This window comes from Rutidosis leptorrhynchoides, chromosome 3, assembly GCF_046630445.1.
Source record: "Rutidosis leptorrhynchoides isolate AG116_Rl617_1_P2 chromosome 3, CSIRO_AGI_Rlap_v1, whole genome shotgun sequence".
Lineage (NCBI taxonomy): Eukaryota > Viridiplantae > Streptophyta > Magnoliopsida > Asterales > Asteraceae > Rutidosis > Rutidosis leptorrhynchoides.
In genome coordinates this window covers 55,513,733-55,538,903 of record NC_092335.1, presented here as the reverse complement: position 1 = coordinate 55,538,903, position 25,171 = coordinate 55,513,733, and the positions used below count along the sequence as shown (strand labels likewise).

The 25,171-nt window shown below is 33.0% G+C and overlaps 1 pseudogene; it reads right to left on the bottom strand.

The window, feature by feature from the left end:
• Positions 1–5,149: 5,149 nt before the first annotated feature.
• Positions 5,150–23,196, bottom strand: LOC139899992 (wall-associated receptor kinase-like 2; annotated as a pseudogene).
• Between the last annotated feature and the right edge of the window lie 1,975 nt (positions 23,197–25,171).

The following is a 25,171-nucleotide window of genomic DNA, read 5'->3' as shown; positions in this document are numbered from 1 at the left end:
TATACTAATTGAAATGTAACTTATTCATTTGAGTGTTGTGGTCATTTTATTCTATAAATCAACGTCTCGTTATTTATTAATATATATTTAATAATATTTTTTTAAATCAAATCATTTTAAGATTAAGTTAATATTTTATTTTATCACCTTATAAAATATATATATACATTTTCATTTTGAAATAGTATTTTACTGTAGCAAAGTTACTGTAGCAAATAGTGATTTCCAAAAACACTGTAGCTTTTTGGGTACTGTAGCAATTCAAAAATACTGTAGCAAATTAGTGTTTTACTTGTTCGTCTTAAACGTTTTAGTTCACTTATCTAAATATCAATAGAATCAACAAATGAATGTTACTATCATTTACTAAATAACTTGAAATTATATATATGTATATATCTTTATTTAATATACATAAATCAGTTTTTAAATACACATTGCAAGTTATTTATAATTAATTTTAATAATTAATATTCCAACTTATTGTATATATATATATATATATATATATATATATATATATATATATATATATATATGTTCGTGAATCGTCTGTCAATAGTCAAAGGTTAACTGAATATATAACATTAGTTCAAAAAAATTTTGAGAATCAATATTACAGACTTTGCTTATCGTGTCGGAAACATTAACTCATTTAAAGATAAAGTTTAAATTTGGTCAAAAATTTCCGGGTTGTCACACTGACCTAATAACCACAACAAAAAAGGATAGTCAGAGAAATTAAATCCCAGATATAAAGTTTTTTGGATAGTCATCCGCCTGCAGAATATTTCATAATATTCTAAAAATACGCAGTAACAAATAACAAAAAAAAATGAAAGATTGTACATATGAACCTAAGACAAAAGATGGTCAACATAAACAATGACTGTTTCTTCCAGGCAGGACTCAACAAATCGCCGAAATGATCTTTCTTCGATATACCTGACAAATTTTTTTTAAATCATAACAGATTAATCCCTAATTTTAAAGACAGAAATATTACAAAACTATAAACATATTAAAAATTAATATTAATGTCCAAACTTCATAAAATTACATTAATTCAAAGAAATATTAAACAAAAAACAGCTACAGAGATGAAATAAAATCATAAAAAAAGATTAATAATAAAAATGCAGGTGATAATAAACCTTTATGATAAAGCTTGACCAATAATTCCTGCACTCCTGGATCATCAAAAATGACATTCACGGTTTGATGTACAGCTTCCTATATCCCCATTACATAAGATCAAAATCACACAACAATAAAATATAGGCTAACATAATACTACTGAATTGCTGATAACACACATACATACCTTTACAACCTCCAGAAAGCCTTTGCAGGTGCCTTCAAAATTAACCTGTTGGGTGAAAGGTCAAAGTTGTAAATTCAAATAAGGGTTAAAGCTATAAATAGGTCATATACTTTCATTTTTGTCCCAATGTAGGCTATATACCCCGAAAAATACCAATGTAGGCTATATACTTTCATAAAGTGTACTAATATGAACAAATAAAACTTATTAACCGGATAAACAACTAAACGATGATGTGGCATCCTACGTGGAGAATGACGTTGGTGATACATCGGAACAAAACTAAAAGTATATAGCCTACGTTGGAACAAAACTGAAAGTATATAGCCTACATCGGAACAAAACTGAAAGTATATGACCTATTTGTAGCCATATAAAATGCAAAAAAATGTTAAATAATTAAGTTTACCAGTTCAGCAGGTAACTTGTTAAATTTGTGTACATCGATACAACTTTCAAGAGTATATAACCTACATTGGTATTTTGGGGGTATATAGCCTACATTGGGACAAAACTGAAAGTATATAGCCTATTTATGACTTTAACCCTTCAAATAATTACACAACATGATGATAAATTGGTCTTCTTTATAATGTCAGGCATGGGAGGTAGAATCGGATTATTACCTGCTCAGCATAATTTTCTGGAAGGGCTTCAACTGACTGACTGACATACATACTATACTATACTATACTAAAGTGCCTAATTCAAATGATCATAATCAATGTTCAAGTTGAACCCTAACCAAAAAATAATAAATTGAATAAATTACTGTACCAATAAGCATCAAATTAAAAGCTAAAATTACCTGGTAAAAACAAAAAACGGTGATGGTCGGCAGAAACCTAAACATGAAGGAAAAAGATATCAGCGAATTAAACTAACAAATAATTAATATCCAATTTCATCATCACCAATCACAATATCAGGTCATTGGTAACTTCCAGATCGTTGTAAGTAAATTGCATAAATTCTAATCGTTCCTAAATTAAAAAGTGCAGTAGAAAATACCAGAAAAAATGTACAATTGAAGAAGAAAGCGGCTGAAATCTGCAATTCAGAGTGGAAAGATGAGAATACGTGTTCATCCGCCATTGATTATAAACCCTAAATCCGTCAACATCAGTGATAAACACAATTGATACAATGAGAATTACATCCATCAAAACCCTTTGTTTTTGCTCCTCGCCGAGCTCTGAGCAATTAATTTTTTGTATCTGCATATGATTTAAAAATATGGAGAATGGGGTATGAGATAAAAAATCAAGAAATGAGGTGAGGGAGGTGAGGTAGAAGGTACGGGAGAAGTTATGGGAGAAGAGGAGAACATGCAGGAGCTGTCCGGTAGAGTTGAATTTTATGATTTTTTATATTTTTTATCACACATTGTTGTTGGGCCAAGCATACAGTTGTTGGGCCAGCACTCCTGTAATTCCATTTGAGCAACTTAGCCCTTTTAAAGGGTTTTTGCTGGAAAGCAGCCCACATAGGCCAAAATAATTATAAAAAAAAAACACATTAAACCTATTATAAATCAGCAGAAAAGAAAAAAAAATAAAAAAAAAGGGGGACAAAAATCGTGAATAGTGAAATTTGGACCAATGGGGAGAGGGCAATTTGACCCACAAATAGAAAGATGTATAATTTTTTTTGGGTAAAGGTTTTACCAAGTAATTATATGATATACAAATACAATTCTACGTTAAACTCATTAAAGTTAATATTATCTTAAAACAATTAATTACCTTTATATTTTTAATATGTTCATCAAATTAATTACTATTACTATACTATATATTAGACAAAAATTATGAATAGTATCAGGGGCTTTTTCATCTTTTCACCTTATTTTTTCCTTTCTTTTAACTCACACCACAAACGCCCCCCACACTTTGTTCAAAAATTAAAATCGGCCCCCAAAATAGGGGGTTAAAGTATCAAATCGGAATTTTCATAAAATATCTTAAATAAACTCCACTCAAATATTCAACGGGTCATATCTTCTCGCTCGCAACGAGCTAAATTTTTCTGACACCATCGTTAAACTCGAAATAATTTTACGAACACAATGTCACTAACTATACGCAGAGAGGACACTTTTTAAAAAATGTTAAATATTTAAGGTACTTTTCATATACGTTGATTTTTCACTCGCAGGCTTCATAACTAAACACAATAAAATAATTAAAAACCAAACCCCCGGTGCGAAGCGAGGGTTCGAAAACTAGTTATGGTTCAATGGGAGGGGTCATGATAACCTTACAAAAAGTCTTATATTCGAATCTTTTAGTAGTCAGGGATTGATATTATATCTTAAAAAAAAAATTAATGCTTCTACTTGCTCATTTAATTAAATCACATATCATAAAACAGTAAAGCAAACTCATCTGTGATACTTGACTGTATCCCAGATACTAGTCACCAAGAACAAATGTCTTAAATTAGGATATGTAAATGTTTCATCGCACTATATTAATATTGAGGAATCTTTCTTAGGATTCTTAAAGTTGATGATACACTTGGTCACGGACTTTTTGATGGTATTTTTGATGAGTTGAAGTCTCTTGATGTTGTTTTGAGTACTCTTATTAATAATGCCAATTGTTCGGTAGTATTATCTTTTCATATGTGTCAAAAAATTAAACGTTTGCAATGCTCGTTTTTAAGTCTTGCACATAGCGTTATTATAAATTAATAAGACGGCCCTATTATAATCCATACATATAATACATCAAATACAATTTGTGTTTTAGTGTTTCACATGCACTCACCATGCACCTAAATAGATAAACAAATAAAGTTCTCTCTTCTTCAAACGAGTTAGGGAAAGGGAAGTCTTTTTACTCAGATGTATGCGACGGCATAACCGAGTTATCCCGTATTTGTTTCCCATATATTCATTTTTCTGTCCACCAGAAGATATATTATTAATGAGGTTTGAGACAGATACCTATTCTGACAATATCATAACCCAATCACTAAAATATCTTGAGATGTTTAAACATTTTCCTACTCGGGTTAATTTATCGGCTAGAACTATAGAAATCAATGACATTTGTTGTCCACTTTGTCAGTGTCGAGTGGAATCAGTGTCTTACGTTTTGTTCACTTGTGATGTTGCCGAGGAAGTTTGGAGAAAAGTTAGGATATGAATTGATAATCATATACCGATTTTTGAAGAGCGGTCCTAGTGGTTCGTCTGGTATCAAGGTTGGCAGCAGTCGTTGGGCACTAAGAAGCGAGTTTACACGATTATTGCAACTACAATGTGGTGAATTTGGAAGTATCGTAATGCAGTTCTGTTTGATGCTTCTAAGATCAAGAAAATATTTATTTGATTTAATTCGTTTGTTTTCTTTTAATTGGATTACCGATAGAGGTAAACAAAATATTAGTTGGACTAGTTGGCTAATAAATCCGTTGTAATGTTGTGGTTGCTCCCCTCCCTAGTGTCTTATTAGAGAGGTAGAAGCTTAATAAAATTTCGTCGTTCTAAAGAAAAAATTAAAACAACATGCAAACTACAAAAGTGTTCGAACACGCCTGATTAAATCTTTCACTTTCAAATTATTTGGTTTCACTACTAAAATAAACCAATTTATGTAAGTGAAATGAACTATTTTGATATAAATTGCTACAATTACATTGGATTAAACTTAAAATAATGTTTAAAGCATAATAGTTGTCTACTGATTTTGTAATAATCTAATATGCTCTGTTACAATGAGACCTTCTCACAACCTACGTAGTCCTTTTAAGACATAATCAAACATTGTAACACATATTACATCTTTGAATCGATCACAATGTCGTTGACACTGACTTCTAACTATATGTTCGCATTGATAGATCTCCGTTCTTGTTCATATGTCCAAGATAATTATCGATTGTTGAAGGTACATGCGACATTCTCATGCCTTCTAACTCTAAGGCTACTTCCTTCATAGTTGGCTTATGTTTACCATTTGAATTTAGCATCTCATCGCCAAGTTAGCTATATCCAACAACACGCCATTTGACTCCTCGTTAACCACCGCAGTGTCAAATATAGACATGATACAATCTTCTTCAATTGCCAGCATAAAATGCGCTGCTAAGCTTCTATGCTCATCAAACTTGGTCAAAATTGGCTTTTCTTTCGTTAGGAGTTCGAGCAAAACAACTCCAAAACTATATACATCACTTTTTTTAGTAAACTGACTAGATTGAAAATACTCTGGATCAAAGTAACCGAATGTACCTTTGACTAAGGTAGTTTAATGAGTTTTATCGTTTGATACGAATCTTGAAGTTCCAAAGTCAGAAACTTTAGCTCGATACTTTTCATCCAAAAGTATGTTAGTCGTTTTAATGTCCTTATGATATATTGGACTGAAGTTGCTGAATGTAAGTAACAAAGTGCGCTTGCAACTTCTGCGGCGATTTGTAATCTTATTTCCAAGGAAAATGGAAACTCTCCACTATCATTTTGAACAAAATCATATAATGTGCCATTTGGAACGAATTTAGAGACAAGTAGAGGAACCTCGGTTTCTAGGCAACATCCCAATAGTTTGACCACGTTTTTATGATTGACTTGTGAAAGAATGACAACTTCATTGATGAACTGCTCTAGTTGACTTTGGTCAATGATGATGTAGCGTGAGGATACGAAATAGTATTATTTTTAATACAAAATACTACAAAATATGACAAGTTTTATTAATTTACGGATGGGATATACCTAAACCTTGCTACAACACTATAGGCAGTGTACCTAATCGTAGAGTAGTGTAGTTTTTAGTAAGTCCGGTTCGTTCCACAGGGAGCGGGTGATACTTACTATATTTTTAACTATATTTATACAAAATATATATAATTATATAAGTAGTAATATTATTATAAAAGGGGGGTTTTACCGTTTAATGACCGGTTTGTCGATTCTATATTTTAAGCGTAAAGATAAATGACGATAATTAAAGTGCGTAAAATAATGACAATAAATAAAATGACAGTAAATAAAATTGCGAGTAATAAAATGACAGTAAATAAAGATACGATGAGAAATATAATAAAAGAATTATGCTTATTTAAACTTCCGTAATCATGATGTTTGACGTGTTGATTTTAATTTATTACCATGGGTTAATTGTTCTTTGTCCTGGTTTATTTGATACGTCTATCTGGTTTTTGTCCATAATAGTCCATCGGTCATAAATATAAAGTGTAAGTGTCCTTGTCAAATTATTATTATACCCGAAGATAAATATTCCAACTAATTGGGGATTCGAATTGTAACAAGGTTTTAATACTTTGTTTAATGAATACACCAGGTTATCGACTGCGTGTAAACCAAGGTTTTACTACTTTGTTAACAATTACACCAATTACCCTTGAATGTAATTTCACCCCTGTTTTAATTATTCTAGTGGCTTATTAATCCATTCCCGTGTCCGGTTAAATGAACGATTATTCGTACATATAAATACCCCGTCCATCGTGTCCGATCGAGTGTATATGGTAATTTATAGGGACGCCCAATTGTAAATCTTTATATTAACATTAACAAACTTTCATTTAGTTAAACAAATATAAAGCCCATTAACAGCCCATAGTCTAATTTCCACAAGTGTCGTTCTTTTGTCCAAACCCCAATTATGGTACAAAGCCCAATTACCCAATTTTAGTAATTAACCCAACATCATGATTACTTCGTTTTAAATAAGCATAATAATAACTTAGCTACGAGACATTAATGTAAAAAGGTTGAACATAACTTACAATGATTAAAAATAGCGTAGCGTTACACGGACAGAATTTCAACTTACACCCTTACAACATTCGCTAACATACCCTTATTATTAGAATTAAAATTAAAATTAAAATATAAATTATATATATATATATATATATATATCGTATATATTGAGAGATGAGAGAAATAAGATATGAAATTTGATCAGAATTCGGTTTGCTTTATAGCCAGAGTTGAATTTTGGGGCTCCGCGACTCGCGGCAAAATCCCCTTCAAACTCCGCGAGTCGCGGAGATAGTATTTACAGCTCAGTCCTTGGAGTTTTCTCTGCCGACGGTTATATATATATAAATATAATATATATATAATTAATATAATTAATTATATATTATATTATATTTATATACATAGTTAACTTGTAATTTTTAGTCCGTTGCATCGAGCGTTAAGAGTTGACTCTGGTCCCGGTTCCGGATTTTCGAACGTCCTTGCGTACAATTTTATATTTTGTACTTTGCGTTTTGAATCTTGTACTCTTGTAATTTCGAGACGTTTCTTATCAATAATTGGAACCTTTTTGATTGTCTTTTGTACTTTTGAGCTTTTTGGTCGTTTGCGTCTTCAATTCGTCGAATCTGTCTTTTATCTTCACCTTTTATTATTTAAACGAATATCACTTGTAAATAGAACAATTGCAACTAAAAGCTTGTCTTTGTTGAGGAATAATGCTATGAAATATATGTTCGTTTTTAGCATTATCAAATATTCCCACACTTGAGCGTTGCTTGTCCTCAAGCAATATTGTCTTGAAATACTAGAATCACTTCTTTATTCTTCACACTTTGTACATCAGTGATTTCTATACGGCGGTATAAACAATGGTAGTAACGATATGGTTTACAGTCCCACATGACTATAAAAATTTAGATCCATTAAGTAAATTGGATCTTTATGAAAACATTTGATCTTTTGAAATCTAGTTTTTACCCTAGATAAGTTTTCCGGAATAACCCTTTACCGGTGTTTGCAAAATATTTTTGTGGGGTTGGTGGGTTTCAGATTTGAAAATTTTAGCTCAAAACTTGCGGTTTTGTGTCACCCACTTGCTAACCTTGTATTAGGAAAGCAACACGTCCAGTTTACTTGTTCCGTATATTACCTTTCGGCAAACTACCGTCCGGTTGAAAGGAAAGCGTTGAACAAGCAACTGTTAAGGCAATGTCCCGTGACATGCTTTTGATTATGGTCTATAACGTGTCGGACGCAATTACTATCCTTGGTAGGAGCAATAGTAAAGCTCACCCTTATAATTTGTCGGTTTGGCACAAGGTCCTGTCTTTGACCACTATGCAACCACCGTTCTTACGGTTGACACCCGATTTAGTTCAGGTGACCTAATGAATTCCAGGTGAATTCCTAGGATTTTACGTTCAATGGTAATGAACGCATTGAAAATAGGGTTTTCAGAAAACAAATCGGTTTGTAATTTTGATCAAAATATTTTCTCGTTTAAGCTCGAGTTTAGATATCATCGAATTCCATGAGTTTGTAATTCTCAATCTTTAAGGTCAATCTCTAGGATTGAGTAATATCAGTCTTAAAAGCTGATTTTTAATCTTTAAGGAGATTATCCTTTCTGGGGATCTGATTCATTAGTCTTATCCAGCTAATTTGCATGGTGCCCCCCCATTGTACGAGATAAATCCTTCTCATGGTTAGGATAAATCTGACCACTTGGCGACCCTGTTTAATGCTGAGGTCCGTGGATTTCCTGCTGATTTTAGTGATGACTTTTCTAGATTTTTCGTCAACCTACAGCTGGTCTGGACGACAACTTCATGACCTAAATCAAGAAGCGCGTGTCTTTTTCGGAAGACTTTACTTCCTTTTAATGATGGAATTGATTCATCGTGTAGATCCATCTCTTCTTTTCTTTCATCGGGTAAAACAGTTTAGTTTAGTTCAAAGCAAAAGTATTTTCAGTTATTTGTTACAGATATATGTGACATATGTTTAAAATAACTTGGTAAATTTTCCCACACTTGGCTTTTTATTTTTCTTTTTATCGTCCTCTATTCCATTTTAAATGAATTTTGACATTTTAGTTTGTTTCTTAATTTATGTTCTTTCTGAGATAACAATAATTTCGGTGTTAAAACCTAGTTTTATCGTTCATAAATATGTATAAACATGATTTGAATTCATTTAATTGAAAAAGTTTACTAGAATTGGGTAGTCAGTATATAAGACTAGGGCTGTTCTTTTTTTATCAGAGAGCACTAGATTCTAATACAACTACTGCTTTACTAGTATTTTTAATGGTAACCAAGTGTATAAAGTAAAAAATTTAAAATCCGAAAGAATTTAACCCCTTCCCACACTTAAGATCTTGCAATGCCCTCATTTGCAAGAAATCAGTAACAATTTAAATTATTGAGGGTGATTAGTGTGAAAATGATTAAATTTTACCAAAGTTTCCAAATATATTGGCGTTTGTTTGCTGAATGATAAATGGTGCACATCATTTGTTCATTCCGTCTTGTTGTTATTTCACATATATTTTGCATCTTGTCGTCAAAATTAGTTGCTTTTGCTGAACTTAATGCCAGTCTTTGAAAATGCGTTGTTTTACCCTGTTGTGTACATAAGATAAACTGCAAACATATATACATATTTTTGAAGTTTGGTATATTACCCCACATTCAAAAATTATTAAAATCTAAGAATAAAAGTTAGATAATTATAAAAATGATTACAATATTAACAAAAATATTAAATGTATCAATAATTACAAATTACAAAATAAAAAAAAAATAATAAGTAAACTAAGGATGATATTGGTACCAATAGGGGTTCCAGGCATAACCATAAGTGGTATAGAATGCTTCGGCAGGGTCATACGTAGGATATGGTGGCTGCATCTCTATCGACCAAGGAGGGAAGACGGGTTTCGGTGTAGGAATATAGTTTCTACCTATGTGTTGGTAATGAGCTATGATCTGGTTCTGATGAACTTGCCAATCTTCAAATGCTCTCTGTCTAGCATTTTCGTATTCCTGAGAAGCTATAAACCTATGCATCTCTTGCATCTCATTCCCCCCTCCTACATTACCTTGTTGCTGGTTTCTCTCCACCTGTGGATGTCTACCATGGTATCGTACTGCGGCGTTATTTCGCCTCTTCAAAACTTTCGCACCATGGTATACATTTAAACCTATAGTATCGCGGGGTTCCGGCTCTTCTACTAATAATCCCCCCGACTTATATCCACACCGAGATATTCACCAATCAAAGTAATAAAAATACCACCTCCTATTATGCTATGTGGTCGCATCCCCCGAACCATAGCTGATAAATAATAACCCACACAATATGGTATACTTACAGTGCTTTGTGGGTCTCGAATACACATATGGTAAAACAAATCTTGTTCATTTACTTTTTCTTTGTTCTTACCCCTTTGTGTAATCGAATTAGCTAAAAACCTATGTATCACTCTTAATTCGGCTCTATCTATATCCAAATAAGAGTAGTTTCCCCCTTTGAAACGGTGATGGCTTGTCATTTGACTCCACACACCGTGTGTATCAAAATTCTCATCTATCTTTCTACCGTTTAGTATCAATCCTCTACAATCGGCAGACGCTAACTCCTCAGGCGTATATATACGTAAAGCCTGAGCCATGTCCAGTAAAGACATGTGGCGCATCGAACCGCCTAACAAAAATCTAATAAAATAACGATCGGTTAAACTAGCTACCCGATCATTCAACTCTATACTACATAACAACTCTTCACACCATACTTTATATACAGGTATGCGTATGGTGAATAAACATATCCAGTCATTAAAAGAAGAATTACCATACCTCTGTACAAGTAATTCCCTAATTGGCCCGGCCAATTCTACAGCTTCTAAGGGTCCCCATTCTATGACCCTCGGTACCTCAACAACCTTGGAATGAAGAGTATGCAAACCCCGTTGATATTTTGGATAATCTATCCAAAGTCTGTCAAATCTCAGGTTCGGGTGCAACTCTTCCAAATGCATATCGGAAAAGGTCATGACTGGATGAGGTACATCCTGCTTGTAGTAGTTATCTACCTCCTGTTGTTCCAAATTCTCAGCAGGAGCATTGCGGGCTTGGAATGAAGATTCACCCCTTTCATTCTGCAAAACACATCAAACACAAATTTTGTGCATCCAAATATGCATTAGTGTCAGCAAAATCATCAATCAAAATAATTACAATGACATTATCAATTTATATCAAACTTAAGCTTATTTTCACATTTTTATCAAATCTACACTTTTTCAAATAAGCATATACGAAAATTTTCGCCAAGTTCATAAGCATTCAACTCAAATAACATGTCAAAATAATCATTACTAGCAATCAAACAAGTCTCAAATGGCATTATCTTTCAAAAATCAAGTTCATGAATTTTAGACTTGAAAAAGTCCACTTTAATTCTCAAAATCATGTTTAGGCTCAAAGTTTGGATCATTTAACTACCTAGACATGTTACACTACTCAATTTAGCAACAATTCATGACAAAAATCGGCCATAACCTGTTTATATCAAAAAGCCCCAAATTGCTCGAGAACACAAACCCTAGATTACTCAAAATTTGAAGTTTAAGGCTTCTAATCATGTTAAACAGCATCAATCTAGGTTATACAAGCATAATACATAAACAATTTAAGTCTAATTACACTAAAAAGCATCAAAATCAAATTGGGGAAAAAATAGCTCAAGAACACCAAAATTCGGATTAAATGGTGTTTAGGTGTAGAAATTTACCGTTTTTCTTGAGTAATTCTTAGATAGCATCCTTCTCAACATGATTTTAGCAAAAAATTTGGTGATTAACGGTTAAAAATTGGGATTTTTGGGGTGTTTTTGGGTGTATTTTCGGGGTTTTTAGCGTGAAGAATTCGAGTGTTTATGTGTGGGGAGTGAAACTGATCTGTTGTTCAGTTATATTTTTTTTTCCGGTTTTTAGTCTCTCCGCGAGTCGCGGAGGTTTTGCACTTCAAACTCCGCGAGTCGCGGAGTTTGCTCTTTTTTTTTTTTTTTTTTTTTATAATCATTAACTTATTAAAACAATTAAGTAATTAATTTTAAAATTTTGTTTCCCTTGTTATTTAGGACGAGGTCGTTTCGGATCGATGTCCTAGTCCGTCCTTCGACAAAATTTTAAAATTTGTCTTTTTGTAGCGATTGTTTTAAAAGCTAAGATTTTTGGGTTTTTTTAATGTTTTTGGCATACTTTAAATTAATAAGATTAAAAATAATGATAATAAAAGTTCTCGTCCCTCCCTTGAGTAAAGCAATTTCGGTTCAAAGACCTAGTCTTCAACTTACGACGAATTTTAAAAATCATATTCTTAACTTAATGAGATAAAGTAAATTTTTGTTTTTAAATTCACACAACTTAAATATAAAATTCAAAATTAATATTAAAAATTCACACCAAACTTAAAATTTGAAATGCATAAAATTAAAAATTAATATTTTAAAAATTAAAAATTCATACCAAACTTAATTTAAAAATTTATAAATTCATATCAAACTTATATTATTTTTTTTCAAATATTTACAATTTTAAATATATTGTTTTTATAAAGTTTACAATATTAATTTAAGATTTAAATATTAAGATTAAAAACATGGTAAAAATAAAATTAAAAATCTTTTTGTCTTTTTATCCCACTTTAATCAATCAAATATTATCAAAAATATGCGCCCCTCTTTTCGGTAAAGTAATTTCGGTTCCAAGACCTAATTTAACTCATGACGAATTTTTGAAATATTTTGGGTTGATTGATTAAAGATATTTATACCTTAAGAATAAACGTTAAATTTCGCAGTGATGTAATAAATTTTTGAATGATATCAATAATTTCGGTCGCCAAACCTAATTTTATTCAATACCAATTTAATACTTTTTAGCGAACAAATTAGCGTTTATTATCAAAAGGTTAAAAATAAAAAAAAAATAAAAACTGTACAGACATACCTGTGAAATAGATCTTAGTTATATGATCTATTCCATTCATAAGATAGTCGGTTTAATTGGTTTTCCATGGCTCCAAAGGCGTAACCTCGAGCATTCAGTGTCTTTTCTTCTAAACATATGAACGGTCCGTCTCTGCATAAAGTAACAAATTCGGTATTTGAATAGGTTTGATTATTTGAACATTTACCTCCATGTGACCATTTTCCGCATTTGTGACATCGTTCTAGGTGTCGTGCTCTTCTTTTCGCTGCGGATTTTGATTTTTCTTTACCAAATTGTAACTTATTATCTTCGCATCTGGATTCTTTTCTAACTCCATCCATTCTTTCTCTGATTACTGATACTAATTCACTCGGTAGTATGTCATTATTACGTTTAGTGATCAAAGCGTGTAGCATTAGACCATGGTTTAGTTCACAGGCAGTCTTCATTTCGTAAAAACCTAAAAAAATAAAAATTCAGAATGGGGGGAGAAGACTAGTTCTTTAGGGTCTGCTAGGGAAAGACCATACGTGTTCCATTTTCGAGAACTACACGAAAACAGACAATCTAACTCTAACAGAAATATATATTATCCTTTAAAGACTTGATTCTCCCCACACTTAGTTAGCTGTGGTGTCGAAATTGTGATTAACTTCGTTGTCGACTTCCATCGGACCATGTATGTAATGTTTAACTCTGTGACCATTGACTTTAAATTCAATCCCATTTGAATTTATTAATTCTATCGTTCCGTATGGGAAAACTCTTTTGACTATGAATGGTCCAGACCATCTTGATTTCAATTTTCCAGGAAATAGCTTGAATCGTGAATTGAAAAGAAGAACTCTGTCTCCTTCTTTAAATTCTTTTGAACTTCTGATTCTTTTATCATGCCATTTCTTCGTTCTTTCTTTATAGATTAACGAATTTTCGTATGCTTCATGTCTTAATTCTTCTAATTCGTTTAGTTGACTTAATCGTAGACGTCCAGCTTCATGTAAATCAAGATTACATGTCTTCAAAGCCCAAAATGCTTTGTGTTCAATTTCTATTGGAAGATGACATGCTTTTCCATAAACAAGTCTAAAAGGTGTGGTTCCAATTGGAGTTTTGTAGGCTGTTCTAAAAGCCCAGAGTGCATCCTCCAATTTAATGGACCATTCCTTCGGATTTGATCCTACGGTTTTCTCTAGAATACGTTTTAAAGCTCGGTTGGTATTTTCAACTTGTCCACTTGTTTGTGGATGATATGCGGTGGAGATTTTATGAGTTACTCCATATCTTTTAAGAACTTTCTCAAGTTGATTATTACAGAAATGAGTACCCCGATCACTTATTAAAGCTTTCGGTGTTCCAAACCTTGCAAAAAGACGTTTTAAAAAGTTGACTACAACTCGTGCATCGTTAGTTGGGAGAGCTTGTGCTTCCGCCCATTTAGATACATAGTCAATGGCTACGAGTATATATAGATTATTATGAGATTTTGGAAATGGACCCATAAAGTCAATACCCCAAATGTCAAATACTTCACATACTTGGATGACATTTTGTGGCATTTCATCGCGTTGACTTATTTTTCCGGCCCTTTGACATGCATCACAGGATTTGCAAAGAAGGTGTGCGTCTTTGTAAATTGTAGGCCAATAGAATCCAGCTTCATAAACTTTTCTTGCTGTTAGTTGAGGCCCATAATGCCCTCCTGTTGGTCCTGTGTGACAATGGTTTAAAATTTTACTAGCTTCATCTCCAAATACACATCGGCGTATTATTCCATCGGGACAACTTTTAAACAGATGTGGATCTTCCCAGAAATAGTGTTTTATATCACTGAAGAATTTCTTTCGTCTTTGGTACGATAATCCTTTTTCAAGGAATCCACAAACTAAGTAGTTTGCATAGTCTGCAAACCATGGGATTTCTTTATAATCTATCTTCAATAGATATTCATCAGAAAAGTTGTCTTGTATGGCTGATTCATTTGGAACTTCTAATTCGGGATTTTCAAGACGAGAAAGATGATCAGCGGCGAGATTTTCTGCTCCTCTTTTATCTCGGATTTCAATATCAAACTCTTGTAAGAGTAAGATCCAACGGATTAATCTTGGTTTAGCATCTTGTTTTGAAAATAGGTATCTAAGAGCAGAATGGTCGGTATAGACCACCGTTTTTGCTAGAACGAGATATGATCGAAATTTGTCAAAAGCAAAGACAATAGCAAGGAGTTCTTTTTCAGTAGTTGTATAGTTTGTTTGTGCTCCTTGTAACGTCTTACTAGCATAATATATAGGTTGAAATCGTTTTTCAATCCTTTGTCCTAAAACGGCTCCCATTGCAAAATCACTTGCATCGCACATTAGTTCAAATGGTAGATTCCAATTTGGTGTTATCATGATCGGTGCATTAGTGAGTTTTTCTTTAAGAATATTAAAAGATTTGATACATTCATCTGAAAAGATGAATGGCGCATCCTTTTCTAGGAGTTTATTCATAGGAGTGGCAATTTTAGAAAAATCTTTTATGAAACGTCGGTAAAAACCGGCATGCCCTAGAAAACTCCTAACTCCTCTAACATTTGTGGGATGTGGAAGTTTAGCAATTACATCTACTTTAGCTCTATCCACTTCAATTCCTTCTTTTGAAATTTTATGTCCAAGAACGATGCCTTCTTTAACCATGAAATGGCATTTCTCCCAATTAAGTACTAGATTTGATTTTTCGCATCTAATTAGCATTCGTTCCAGATTAACCAGACATGATTTAAATGTATCACCGAAGACTGAAAAGTCATCCATGAAAACTTCCATGCATTCTTCTATCATGTCGTGAAAAATTGCCATCATACACCTTTGAAAGGTTGCAGGGGCGTTACAAAGTCCAAATGGCATTCTTTTGTAAGCAAAAGTACCATAAGGGCACGTGAATGTGGTTTTCTCTTGGTCCTCGGGTGCTATTGGAATTTGAAAATATCCGGAAAATCCATCTAGAAAACAATAGTAACTATTTCCGGCTAATCTTTCCAACATTTGATCTATGAAAGGTAAGGGAAAGTGATCTTTTCTGGTGGCGTCATTTAATTTTCTATAATCAATACATACACGCCATCCTGTTACAGTCCTAGTAGGAATAAGCTCATTTTTCTCATTTGTAATGACAGTCATGCCACCCTTCTTAGGTACGCATTGAACTGGGCTTACCCATGGACTATCAGAGATTGGATATATTAAACCTGCATCTAGCAGTTTAATAATCTCTTTCTTAACTACATCTTGCATATTAGGATTTAGTCTTCATTGGCGTTGCACATACGTTTTATGACCTTCTTCCATAAGGATTTTATGTGTGCAATACGAAGGACTTATTCCTTTAATATCATGAATCTTCCATGCAATGGCTGGTTTATGAGCTTTCAACACAGAAATGAGTTGTGATTTCTCATTTTCAGTAAGAGAAGACGATATTATTACAGGTAATTCAGATTCACCATGTAAATAAGCGTATTCCAAATGGTTTGGAAGTGGCTTTAACTCTAATTTCGGAGGTTCTTCTATCGATGATTTATATCGATATCTGTCTTCTTCTTTTAGCATTTGAATTTCTTCTGTTGTTGGTTCATATCCATTAGCTATAAGTGTAGCTAACATTTCAGCTTCATCAATTGGTTCATTACCTTCTCCTAAAGAACATTCTCCTGTTCCTTGTAATTCTGGAAATTCTTCTAATAATTCTGCATGTGCATCTATAGTTTGAATATAATAACATGTATCATCTGCAGATTGTGGTTGTTGCATTGCTCTATCAACTGAAAAGGTAACACTCTCATCCTCTATACTTAGGGTCAGTTTCTTACCGAACACGTCTATCATTGCTTTAGCCGTGTTTAAGAATGGTCTTCCTAATATGAGAGGAACTTGAGAATCTTCTTCCATGTCCAAAACAACAAAATCTACTGGAAATACTAAAGTACCAACTTTAACTAGCATGTTCTCCATTATCCCTCTAGGATATTTTATTGATCTATCGGCTAGTTGTATGCTTATTCTGGTTGGTTTCAATTCTCCAAGGTTTAGTTTAGCGTATAGTGAATACGGCATTAGATTTATACTAGCACCTAAGTCTGCCAATGCTTCTATTGAACTAAGACTACCCAGAAAACATGGAATTGTGAAACTTCCTGGATCAGATAGTTTTTCTGGTATCTTATTCAACAGCACTGCTGAACAATTAGCATTCATAGTGACAGCCGAGAGTTCTTCCATTTTCTTTCTATTTGAGATTAGATCTTTCAAGAATTTAGCATATCTAGGCATTCCTGAAATCACATTAATGAAAGGAAGATTTACATTTATCTGTTTAAACATATCCAAGAATTTGGATTGCTCGGCTTCAAGTTTTTCTTTCTTCATTTTACTCGGATAAGGAAGTGGTGGTTGGTATGGTTTAACATAAGGTTTATCCTTAACTGTGTTATCTTCATTAACCTTTTCAACTACCGGTTCTTTTTCCTTATCTTGATCAGGTTGTGGTTCTTGTGGAGTAGGAATAGTTTCATCAGAAGTTACAGGTATTTCAGGTGGTTTAAGTGTTGTACCACTTCTTGTGGTAATGGCTTTAGCTGTTTCATTCCGGGGGTTAGCATTTGTATCACTAGGTAGACTTCCCGGTTTTCTTTCACCTATCAACCTTGCTAGGTTACTCACTTCTTGTTCCAGATTTTGAATAGAAGCTTGTTGATTTCTAAATGCTTGAGCATTTTGTTCATTGGTTTGTTTTTGAGATGTGAAAAACTGCGTTTGAGTTTCAACTAGCTTCGTCATCATATCTTCTAAATTCGGCTTTTTATCATCGGTTTGTTGTGGTGGTTTGTTTTGAAAATTCGGTCTTTGCTGATTGTAAGTATTATTGGATACTTGTTGATTGCTAGGACCTTGTTGGTTGTTGTATGGAATATTTCGGTTATAATTCTGGTTTTGATTGTAAATCGGTCTTGGCGGTTGATAATTATTCTGATAATTATTTTCAGGCCTTTGGTTTATGTATGAAATATTCTCTCTTTGTTCCATTGTTAATTCAATACTGAGACAATCTTTTGTCAAATGTGGTCCTCCACACTGCTCACAACTAATTCGTATTGAGTGAATATCTTTAGTCATCTTTTCCATTCGTCTCTCGAAAGCATCTATCTTTGCGGAAATGGAATCTAAGTCATGGCTAGAATCGGCTCTAGCTGCTTTAGATGATCTAACGATGTCTTTTTCTTGGTGCCACTCATGTGAGTGGGAAGCAGTGTTATCAATAATTTTGTAAGCATCAGTTTCGGTTTTCTTCATAATAGAACCACCAGCTGCTATATCTATGTCTTTTCTTGTAGTGATGTCGCATCCTCGGTAGAATATTTGTACTATTTGACAGGTGTCTAAACCATGTTGCGGACATCCTCTTAACAACTTTCCATATCTTGTCCACGCCTCATATAGAGTTTCATTTGGTTTCTGTGTGAACGTAACAATTTCTGCTTGAAGTCTTACGGCTTTAGATGCAGGAAAGAATTGTTTAAGAAATTTGTCAATTAAAACATCCCATGTATCAATCGCCCCTTCAGGTAACGATTCCAACCAATCTTTGGCTTCTCCCTTTAAAGTCCAGGGAAATAACATGAGATATATCTGTTCATCCTCCACTTCTCGGATTTTAAATAGTGTGCAGATCCTATTAAAGGTACGTAGATGTTCATTTGGATCTTCCTTCGGCGCACCACTAAATTGGCATTGATTAGTCACCATGTGTAAAATTTGTCCTTTGATTTCATAATCTGGCGCATTAATGTCTGGATGAGTAATTGCGTGACCTTGGCCAGTGCGTTTAGCTCTCATTCGGTCTTCCATACTTAAAGGTTCCAGATTCTCCATAATTGAATTTGTTGAATCGGTATCACTAGATGATTCTGATTTAATAGTTCGTTCCTCAACAATCTCTGTTTGAATGATTGGTGGCTCCGGAGGAAAGTTTAATGGTTCAGGATCTATGAACCGTTCCTGAATATTCTCTGGATTCTCAATTGTGAGGTTGGGTTCAAAAAATGGATTATCGGAAATTTGAACTGAAGTACTTGGTCGACTGGATGACGATTCTAAAGAAAAATCAACGGCGGTTATATTTGCTAAATGTCTTGATCTAGTTACAGGTGGTGAACGTACAAAAGGTGATGAACGTCTTGCTCGGTGCATTCACTGAATATCTTATTAGTTTTAAAAAGGAAAGAAAAATTATAATAAGTTATCCAATCAATAGACTTTTCTGATTTTGCCCACGTTTCGAATAGCCAAAAGATGGAGCAGAGGGGCAGGATTCGTTTGGTCTCAATATAATTGAGGACTGTTTGGCTCCAATAACCCGGTCCACGTACAAATCCAACTATTACTACGAACCAGAAAATTTTGATGTCTATCAATTTAACCACTCAAAATAAATTTTCGTAATTTTAAGAAATTTAGATAAGAAGTAGAATAAAAATCTATGTCCTAAAACTAGAATAGCGAGAAATAAGAGAGAAAAAGAGTTCGTCGCAAAAGGTCGAAAAAGAAAAAAAATGGTTGAAAAATAAAAGGTGACGGAAAAATAAAAGAAACTTAAAAATACTTAACTACCCTAACCTTATTACTACAACTAACTTAAAATTATAATCGCAAATTGAAATTACTAATTGGAATGATAATTGATACATAGTAAAAGGTCTAAAAATATTAAAGCTTACAGGAAAAACTAAATCCCAAATGGAAATAACTTAAAAAGAAACTAAAACTTAAAAAGGCGTCGCAAAATTCTAAAGCACCTAAATCTTAGTCTAAAGAAAAAGCACTTAAGGAATTCTACGGCAAAGCCTAAAAATCTAGGAGTAAAAATAACTATGGCAAAAACTAAGTTTAAAATTAAATATGAGCGAAAAAATACAAATATTACGCTACAGCGATTAAAAAGGTACAAAATATAAAAATATACAAAAAGTTGTAAAAAGTACAATTTTTATAAAAATATTATTTTTATATTAATTTTTTAATAAAACTACTAATTTTACAAATTAATAAAACTAATTAATACTAAATAAAACAAATTAAATAAAAAGTAAAAATAAAAATAAAACTAATAATAATAATAATACATAATTAGGTTTAAATAATAATAATAATAATTAATAACCCGTAATTAATGCAGTTTTAGGGCTTCTGTTCGCGTGTCAGAGTGGCTCCGCGAGTTGCGGCAATTAAAGAAGAAAACCCCGCGAGTCGCGGGGTTCAGAAATTCAGCTGACAGGTTGTAATTTTTACGCGTTTTTCTTTATTTTTTTTTTATTTTTTTTCTGTTTTCTGTTTTTTAATAAATAAAAGATTTTAAAATAAAACTTATATTTTTATAAACTAAAATAAAAATAAAGAAACTTATAAAACTTAAATATTTAACAAAATCTTAAAAATACATATATTTTTGTTTTTCTTTTTATATTTTTCGAATATTTAAAACGTATTTTTACAAAACGAATTTTAATAAAAGTAAACTAAAATTTTTTTTTTTTTTTATATTAGCGTTGCGCTTCCGGCTTTTAAGATGATTCCCCGGCAGCGGCGCCAAAAACTTGATGATGTAGCGTGAGGATACGAAATAGTATTATTTTTAATACAAAATACTACAAAATATGACAAGTTTTATTAATTTACGGATGGGATATACCTAAACCTTGCTACAACACTATAGGCAGTGTACCTAATCGTAGAGTAGTGTAGTTTTTAGTAAGTCCGGTTCGTTCCACAGGGAGCTGGTGATACTTACTATATTTTTAACTATATTTATACAAAATATATATAATTATATAAGTAGTAATATTATTATAAAAGGGGGGTTTTACCGTTTAATGACCGGTTTGTCGAATCTATATTTTAAGCGTAAAGATAAATGACGATAATTAAAGTGCGTAAAATAATGACAATAAATAAAATGACAGTAAATAAAATTGCGAGTAATAAAATGACAGTAAATAAAGATACGATGAGAAATATAATAAAAGAATTATGCTTATTTAAACTTCCGTAATCATGATGTTTGACGTGTTGATTTTAATTTATTACCATGGGTTAATTGTCCTTTGTCCTGGTTTATTTGATACGTCTATCTGGTTTTTGTCCATAATAGTCCATCGGTCATAAATATAAAGTGCAAGTGTCCTTGTCAAATTATTATTATACCCGAAGATAAATATTCCAACTAATTGGGGATTCGAATTGTAACAAGGTTTTAATACTTTGTTTAATGAATACACCAGGTTATCGACTGCGTGTAAACCAAGGTTTTACTACTTTGTTAACAATTACACCAATTACCCTTGAATGTAATTTCACCCCTGTTTTAATTATTCTAGTGGCTTATTAATCCATTCCCGTGTCCGGTTAAATGAACGATTATTCGTACATATAAATACCCCGCCCATCGTGTCCGATCGAGTGTATATGGTAATTTATAGGGACGCCCAATTGTAAATCTTTATATTAACATTAACAAACTTTCATTTAGTTAAACAAATATAAAGGCCATTAACAGCCCATAGTCTAATTTCCACAAGTGTCGTTCTTTTGTCCAAACCCCAATTATGGTACAAAGCCCAATTACCCAATTTTAGTAATTAGCCCAACATCATGATTACTTCGTTTTAAATAAGCATAATAATAACTTAGCTACGAGACATTAATGTAAAAAGGTTGAACATAACTTACAATGATTAAAAATAGCGTAGCGTTACACGGACAGAATTTCGACTTACACCCTTACAACATTCGCTAACATACCCTTATTATTAGAATTAAAATTAAAATTAAAATATAAATTATATATATATATATATATATCGTATATATTGAGAGATGAGAGAAATAAGATATGAAATTTGATCAGAATTCGGTTTGCTTTATAGCCAGAGTTGAATTTTGGGGCTCCGCGACTCGCGGCAAAATCCCCTTCAAACTCCGCGAGTCGCGGAGATAGTATTTACAGCTCAGTCCTTGGAGTTTTCTCTGCCGACGGTTTTATATATATAAATATAATATATATATAATTAATATAATTAATTATATATTATATTATATTTATATACATAGTTAACTTGTAATTTTTAGTCCGTTGCGTCGAGCGTTAAGAGTTGACTCTGGTCCCGGTTCCGGATTTTCGAACGTCCTTGCGTACAATTTTATATTTTGTACTTTGCGTTTTGAATCTTGTACTCTTGTAATTTCGAGACGTTTCTTATCAATAATTGGAACCTTTTTGATTGTCTTTTGTACTTTTGAGCTTTTTGGTCGTTTGCGTCTTCAATTCGTCGAATCTGTCTTTTGTCTTCACCTTTTATTATTTAAACGAATATCACTTGTAAATAGAACAATTGCAACTAAAAGCTTGTCTTTGTTGAGGAATAATGCTATGAAATATATGTTCGTTTTTAGCATTATCAGTCAACTTTCTTTGACATCTTGACTGCTACAATCCTTCCATCAGCTAACATGCCTTTATACACCGTACCTCGTCCTCCACGACCAAGACATCTGTTTTCGTTAAAACAGTCGGTGGCTGTCATTAACTCTTTAGAGGTAAAAAGTATGGTTTTATTGACTAAATCCATATGAGTTGCTTCTTGTTGTTTAAGAAGTAGTCCACCATTATGTTTAAAAAACTTTTCTTTTCGCCTGTTCGATATAGTTCTCTTGATGAATTTCTTCAATTCAAAGATGAACTTTGATAGAAAAAGCAGCTCCATGCTTATGCTAACACCTGAAAAATAGGCAAATACAATATAGTTCAAACTATCAAATTTAGATAGATGACATGATTACAATTTGCGTACCTAGAATAATTCCTAGTGGTGATTTGGTCCTTTCGAATTCAGGCTAAGTATGATAGATCTTAGTTTCACAATCGAACTGAAGATAAGATTTAGTTTCGCTATAGTGACAGATTCCTCCAACATCACGACACATTCTGCAAAGTTTAGATTTTAAAAACCACACAATATATAACAAATAAGTTACCTTCGTGTATGTAAAACACAAGGTAGAAAGAAAGAATACAAGATTGAATATCATACCTGTTAAACATAACAACATCAACTCATCATGATCATTATCAATTGTCTAAGTCATGATTAGCTATCTGTTTATTGCTTTTACTTTTTAATAAGTTAATGTTAGTGGAACAAATCATGGATCCACTAATCATGATATTGGTGTTGGTGTGGTTCATTTGCTTTTCAATAAGTTAATAGTAGTGGAGTAAAGTAGGTGTGATTTTCTTTTACAATGTAACTCTATTTATATGTCATTTTCCAGCATGTTAATATATCCCAGAAAAAGCACATCTCTTAGTGCAAATCGTGTCTTCTTCTTAAAGCATTATATCTAAGTATTTTGCAGTGTTTGTTTAACTTGATTCAACATTTGGTATCAAGAGCCAGACCACAGACAACATGTCTGATCTACAAGTTGTTGGTGGTATTAAGAAGTTAAACAATCAAAACTACAATTCATGGTCAACTTGCATTATGTCATATATGCAGGGACAATACTTGTGGGAGGTTGTCAATGGAAATGACATTCAACAACCTGCTGAAGAAGACAACAACGGAGTGCTAAGAAAATGGAGGGTGAAAGCTGGAAAGGCCATGTTTGTTTTAAAAACAACGGTCGAAGAAGATGTGTTAGAACACATAAGAGATGCAGCAACACCAAAGGAAGCATGGGATACATTCACTAAGTTATTCTCAAAGAAGAACGACCCCAAGCTTCAATTTTTGGAGAGTGAACTGTTATCAGTAACACAAAAATAGATGACAATTGCGCAATATTTCTACAAGGTGAAATTAGTGTGTCGAGAAATCTCAGAATTGGATCCGGAGGCTCGAATAGGAGAAGCTAGGATGAAACATATAATCATCCATGGCTTGAAGTCTGAATTTCGAAGCTTCGTAGTTGCTGTACAAGGATGGAAAACACAACCATCACTAGTAGAGTTCGAAAACATATTAGCTGCCCAGGAAGCATTGACAAAGCATATGGGAGGCGTCTCATTAAAGAATGAAGAAGAAGCCCTCTATGTCAATAAATACAAGTGGAATTCGAAGCAGCAGAATAGTGGTGGATCTAAGAAGACTGATGAAAAAGTGAATCATCATGATGGGAGTAAAATTACTCGCTCAGAAGAGGGATCAGAGAATCGTTTTAATGGCAAAAAGTATAAACCAACTTGCTATAATTGTGGTAAGAAGGGTAATTTTGCAAGGGACTGTCGTTCAAAGAGGGTTGAAGAAAGCAACACTGCTCAATCTAAAAGTGAAGATGAGTGGGATGTCGAAGCATTGATGGTAACTGATAAAGAAGAGTTATCACTTGCAGCTGTAAAACCAACACAGCTTGATCACAATCGTGATTGGATAGTCGGTTCTGGTTGCTCAAACCATATGGCAGGAGATAAAGAAAAGCTCCAAAATATGGTGAAATACAAGGGCAGTAGAGTTGTGGTGACAGCAAACAATTCCAAGCTTCCAATAGCTCATATTGGCAACACTATTGTTTCATCTTCACAAGGTGAAACTGAAATACCTTTGAATAATGTCTATCATGTGCCTGGAGTTAAGAAGAACCTCTTTTCTGTACCACAAGTCACCTCATCAGGTCAGTTTGTTTTTTTGGTCCTGAAGATGTAATGGTTTATGAGAAAATACAAGTTATAGGTGAACCAGTCATGATAGGAAAAAGAAAGGATTCTGTTTATGTTATGTCAACTGAAGTAACATACGTGGACAAGACAAAGAAGAGTGAAACTGTTGACTTATGGCACATGCGTCTTAGCCACGTTGGCTATGATAAGTTAGATATGATGATGAAGAAGTCGATGGTAAAGGGACTTCCTAATCTTGAAGTCAGAAAAGATGTTGTATGTGCATGTTGCCAATTTGGAAAGGCACATCAACTTCCATATGATGATGCCAAATTCAAGGCAAAGAAAGCACTCGAGTTAGTACACTCTGATCTGTTCGGCCCAGTTAAACATGCATCTATAAGTGGTACAAAATATA